This window comes from Teleopsis dalmanni, chromosome 1, assembly GCF_002237135.1.
Source record: "Teleopsis dalmanni isolate 2A chromosome 1, ASM223713v2, whole genome shotgun sequence".
In the NCBI taxonomy this organism is placed as follows: domain Eukaryota; kingdom Metazoa; phylum Arthropoda; class Insecta; order Diptera; family Diopsidae; genus Teleopsis; species Teleopsis dalmanni.
Window position 1 is genome coordinate 134,538,245 of NC_051846.1, and position 6,231 is coordinate 134,544,475.

Sequence of the window (6,231 nt, forward strand, 5' to 3'; positions counted from 1 at the left end):
GAAGTCTAAAATCAATGTAGCAGATAAGGCAGTTGAAGCAAAGAAAGGAAGTAAGGAGGAAAGAAATGACGGGGAGAAGAAAAGGGTTATAAGTTTAATATATTTTGAAAAGTTTGAATTTAAAAGTTTAAAAAAGAAAGAAAAACACTAAATTTATTTATTATTTGAAAGAAGTTTATTTTGATTGAATAAAAGTCTGAGACTCTTGTAAGAGTATCGATATGCTTTTTATTTTTTAAAGAAAATGAAACCTACATGGTGTCAGAAGTGGAATAACAAAAAAAAAAAAAAAAAAAAAAAAAAAAAAAAAAAAAAAAAAAAAAAAAAAAACCGGTTAGAGAAATTCATGGAAAATTCAGAGAAAAATTGGAAATCTGAATTAAAAAATAACGAAATAACACTCAATACAGAAGAAAAATTAGTGAACGCGAACAATAATAATACGATCGAGAGCGACGCGGCGGACGGTGAAACATTAAACATGTCAAGTGAACCGGTACAAAATAATATAAACTTTAAGGAGGTCGAAGAATCGTTAGAATTGTTCGATGGTGAGTCAAATAAAAAAATAGAGGACTGATTGCTTGATTTCGAAAGCATTTCGGTAGTGTGTAAATGGAATCAAGTACAAAGATTAATATATTGCAAAAGATTGTTACGTGGGGCTGCAAAGTTGGCTGTGGAAGCAGAAACTGGCGTCAACAGTTGGGAGATATTAAAACGAACTCTTAGAACTGAATTTGGTTGCCAGGAATCGGAAAACTTGCACAAAAAATTGGAAAATACGAAAAAGCTAAGTAACGAATCATTCTTGGAATATTTTTATAAAATGAAAAAAGTTGCTTCTAGAGGTACAGTGGAAGAAACACACTTAATTGAGTACATTATAGCAGGCATACCGGATAGTTCACTAAACAAGGCCACACTCTATCAGTCTTGTAGTCTTGAGCAGCTAAAAATTAACCTCAAAGCTTATGAGAAGTTTAAGGCCGATCAGGAGAAGGAAAAAAGATGCCAAGGTCGAAATAATTACGACAATTATTATAGTGGAAATCAGGTCAATAAAAGGTGCAATAACTGTGGAGCCGTGTCACACACAACACAACATTGCCCAGATAGGGGAAGAGGAAGAAGATGTTTTAAGTGCAATGAATTTGGTCACATTGCCACAATATGTCAAAATAATACAAATTTTCGACGGCCTGTAAGCCAACAAAATCCAAATCAAGCGCGTAGTTCAGCATCACGAATTGATAGAGTGCAGCTCTCGGATTTTACATTAAAAATTCAAATATTGGAGCAGTCATTCGAAGCTCTGGTAGATACTGGTAGTGATATTAATATAATAACACAACGCGCAACAGAATGTTTAGGTGTCGAAGGATTCAATGGACCAGGTACAAGTGTTGTGGGGTTTGGTGACAATAACAAACTAACGAAAGGATCTGTAAAACTCGATGTAATTGTTGATTCAGAGCATTATAATTTGAATTTTGATGTAGTACCTGACTCTTGGGTAAATACTGACGTAATTTTAGGTAAGGGATTTTTGCGATGTGCAACAGTTCTAATAGACAAAAGTGAAATCGTCACATATAAAAACAAGACCAGAGACGATGTTGAAGCGGGCTCACATATAAATTTAATACGTATTTCTGATGTCGCCGATGCGGAAGATCTTTCAAACATAAAAAATTCTTTGCTACGGGCGGATGTAAGAGAACTAATAGAACTATATTCACCAGAGGAGTCCTATATAAAAATGCATATCACACTGGAAGACGATAAACCAATTTTTCAAAAGCCACGAAGATTAGCACAGACAGAAAGAGACTTCGTTCAGTTTCAGATTCAGGAATGGTTAGAAAATGGAATAATTCAAGAAAGCTCATAGAATTACGCAAGCCCAATAGTGTTAGCGCGGAAAAAGGATGGCAGTTACCGATTATGCGTCGACTTTAGGAAGCCAAACTCCAAGGTAATTCGTGACAGATACCCTCTGCCAAATATCGAAGAGATACTGGAAGGATTATATAACGCAACTGTATTTACTACATTAGACTTATGTAATGGTTTCTTTCATGTCGATGTCGATGAATTGAGTATGGAATATACGTCGTTTGTCACACCAGATGGACAGTACGAGTTCCGCAAAGTACCTTTTGGTCTATGTAATTCACCTGCGGCATTTCAGAGATATATAAATACGATATTTCAAAATTTAATAAGAAGAAAGATTGTTTTGGTTTATATGGATGACTTGATCATCCCCGCTGATGATGAAGAAGATGGAGTTAGGAAGCTTAAAGAAGTGTTATTCGTAGCCGAGAATCACGGTCTATTAATAAAATGGGAAAAGTGCGCCTTCTTAAGAAAAAGCGTGGAGTTTTTAGGGCACTTAGTTGAACACGGCGAAATACGGCCTTCAGAAGAGAAGATCAGAGCAGTAAAAAAATTTCCAACTCCTAAAAATTTACACGGAGTTATGAGCTTTTTAGGACTCACAGGATTTTTTCGTAAGTTTATAAAAGGATACGCTTTGGTAGCTAAACCACTAACAGATCTCACAAAAAAATACGAATCGTTCGTATGGGGTGAAATACAAAACAATGCGTATGTCCTACTAAAGGAGAGTTTATGCTGTGATCCAGTTTTAAAGCTTTTCAATCCTACTCTTCCAACTCAACTTCACACCGACGCGAGTAAGGAAGGCTACGGAGCGGTATTATTACAAGAACATGGTAACAAAAACTACCACCCCGTATTTTACCTTAGTTACAAAACAAAAGCAGCAGAAAAAAATTATTCCAGCTACGATTTGGAAGTATTAGCAATTGTAATAGCGTTGAAAAAACTACGAATTTACTTATTGGGTATGTACTTTGAAATTTTTACTGACTGTAAAGCTTTCCAACAGACAATGGCTAAGAAAACCTTAAATAGTAGAGTGGCAAACTGGGCCATGCAACTGGAAGAGTTTTATTGCAAGGTGAGCCACCGATCAGGTAGCAGAATGCGACACGTTGATGCATTGAGTCATCCCGTCGTATTGCAGGTAGAGGATGGTATAGTGTTAGCTGTTAAAAAAGCACAAAATCTGGATGAATTCTGCCAAATGACACGCAAAATTTTGGAGAACGGGCCATATCAGAACTTTGAAATACGAAGCGAAATACTGTATAAATTTGTGGATGGAGCATATTTATTAGTAATGCCTAAGACAATGAGAAGAGAATTAATAACCAAAATTCATGAACAAGGACATTGGAATGCGGAAAAAGTAAAAACGGTAGTGGAGCAAGAATATTTCGTTCCGAACTTAAGGAAGCATGTTGAAGCGGTAACAGCAAATTGCATTAACTGCATTCTCTCAGCAAGAAAACACGGAAAAAGAGAGGGATTCCTTTCACCTATTGAAAAACCTGATGTCCCTTTATACACATTTCATCTAGACCATTTAGGACGACTTCCTTCAACTGCAAAAAATTACAAATATCTTTTCGTGGTAATAGACGCTTTCACTAAGTTTATATGGATATACCCTGTAAAATCCAGTTCAACAGAAGAAGTTCTTAAAAAATTGCAACAGCAAAGCGAGGTGTTTGGGAACCCTCATCAGTTCATAACCGATAGAGGCGCTGCTTTCACTGCGAATAGCTTTAAAACGTATTGTATAGAGCGAAATGTTCAGCATCATTTGATAACAATAGGTGTCCCCAGAGGAAATGGACAAGTAGAACGTGTGAATAAGGTAATAATAGATTTGCTAACCAAACTATCATTTGAAAATCATTTAAGGTGGTACACTTATGTTAGTCGTGTACAGATGGCGATAAACTCCACTAAGTCCAGAAGTACAAAAAGGACACCGTTTGAATTGCTTTTTGGTGTCTCTGTGTTCAACACCGAATGTCAAAATGTTCGACAATGTTTTGAAGAAGAGATATTAAACAACTTCGAGGAATATCGACATGAGTTGCGCCAGCAAGCCAAAGAAGAAATTTTAAAGGTTCAACTAGAAAACAAAAAACATTTTGACAAAAGACGTAAGGAAGCCGTTCGTTATCACGTTGGAGACCTAGTTGCTATACTTCGAACGCAGTTTGGAGCTGGACTTAAGATTTTTCCAAAGTACTTGGGCCGTTATGAAGTCACTAAAGAAAAGAAAAACGAACGTTATGAAGTGAAGAAGGTAGGTTCGCATGAGGGACCAAATTTAACGTCCACGGTCGCGGAACAGATGAAACCGTGGAGGGATTATGGTGAGGGTGGATCTGAGTCGTCCGAGACAGACGACGAGTCGGATGGACGAGTGCAGATAAGGCAGTGAAGCGAAAGAAAGAAGTAAGGGAGGAAAAAGAAATGACGGGAGAAGAAAAGTTTTTTTGGTTAAGACACACGCGTTTTTTTTTGAGAAGTTGAGAAGTTTTTTAAAAAGTTTTGATAAGTTTAATATATTTTGAAAATTTTGAACTTTTAAAGTTTAAAAAAGAAAGAAAAACACTAAATTTTACTTTATTATTAAAGAAGTTTATTTTTCATTGAATAAAAGTCTGAGACTCTGTAAGAGTATCGAAAAATATTGCTTTTTATTTTTTAAAGAAAATAACTACATGTATATAACGCATGTGTCAAATCGATTTTGCTATATAGCTCATGCTGCACATGCTGCAGTCTTTTACCAACATATGTCTGCGAAATATATTGAGAATTTGGTGGCCACGTGTGGTGGACAATGAAACGTTGTTGCAACTCACAAACCAAGAAAACATAAATATACAAATAAAACGACGAAAATACAACTAGCTCAGGCACACATTAAGGAAACCCTATGAAGAGGTCTGCCATGCAGCCCTGCAATGGAATCCACAAGACAATAGAAGATCCGGTAGGCCTCGCATCACATGGAAAAGAACAATCCGTCAGGAAACTAATAAATCATTTAACGAATTGAGACATTTAGCATTAAACAGAAGTACTTGGCGATTCTATGTAAATAGTCTATGTTCCTGATGAAATACGGCTTATATTATTATGATGGATATAAGCGTTTCAATCGTCTATTATGTGTGGTTTCGTCATTAGGTAGCTACGTCATTGTTGGGTTAGGATGGGAAAATATTCTGTCTGTGTGCTTTTTACTATTTTTTCGAATAACGTCTGCAACGAAAGGTATCTAGTACTAGTAGTTATACTAGAAGTTTATTTTCCACTGTTAGTTTTGATTTCGAGCAGAGTAGCCAGTACAATTGTCCAAAGCGACGTTTAATTTCATTGCTTTTAGCTTTAATATGGTCTTTCCAAGTTAATCTGCTATCTATAGTAATGCCAAGATAATTTGCCTTTGTGTGTGTGAAGACTTCGTCATTGTTAATTTTTATAGGTTTTAGGTCATATTTTTTATTCGTGTAGATAACATAAACTGTTTTGTTTGTATTTATTTGAACTCCCCATTTGTCGAACCATTCGAGCGTTGCGTTTAGGTAATTTTGCAAGTTGTCTGTGGATATATTAAAATTTTTATTAGCTGCAATTAGGACTGTATCGTCTGCAAAAGTTGCTATCAAACTTTGAGGATCAGAAGGTATCGGGACATCTGCTGTGTATAGCAAATAGAGCAATGGACCTAGTATGGTTCCTTGGGGCGCACCAGCTTTCATTTCTTTAAGTTCGGAGATTGAATCTTTATACTTCACATAAAAGTATCTATTTTGTAGATAGCTCTTAAGTATGAGGCAAAAGTTTGTTGGAAGAAGCTGGTATAGTTTATTTAGGAGATCTCCATGCCAAACACTGTCGCAAGCCTTTGCGACATCAAGATATACCGCCGAGGAAAATTGTTTTGTGTCGCTTGTTATTTTATTAACCACTCTGTGAACTTGTTGTATTATCGAATACTTTTTCCGAAAGCCGAATTGGTGATCAGGTATAAGTTTTTCTTTGAGGAGAATCGGTTCTAGTCTTGATCCAATTATTTTTTCAAACAATTTTGACATTTTTGTTTAAGTCATTATCTACAAGTGCTACAGGTTTCAACAGAAGTATCTGTCCCTGTGAAAAGTGCACAACAGTATGATCAACATCTTATAGCTATTTTCGAAATTCTGAAAAATTATCCATATGAAAGCTTTAACGTTAGAGGTGGTGTTCTGTATAAACCAGTTAAGGGATTAGAATTACTTGTAGTACTGAAAGCCATGGAGCAGGAAATTATCTGAGCTGCTCATGAAA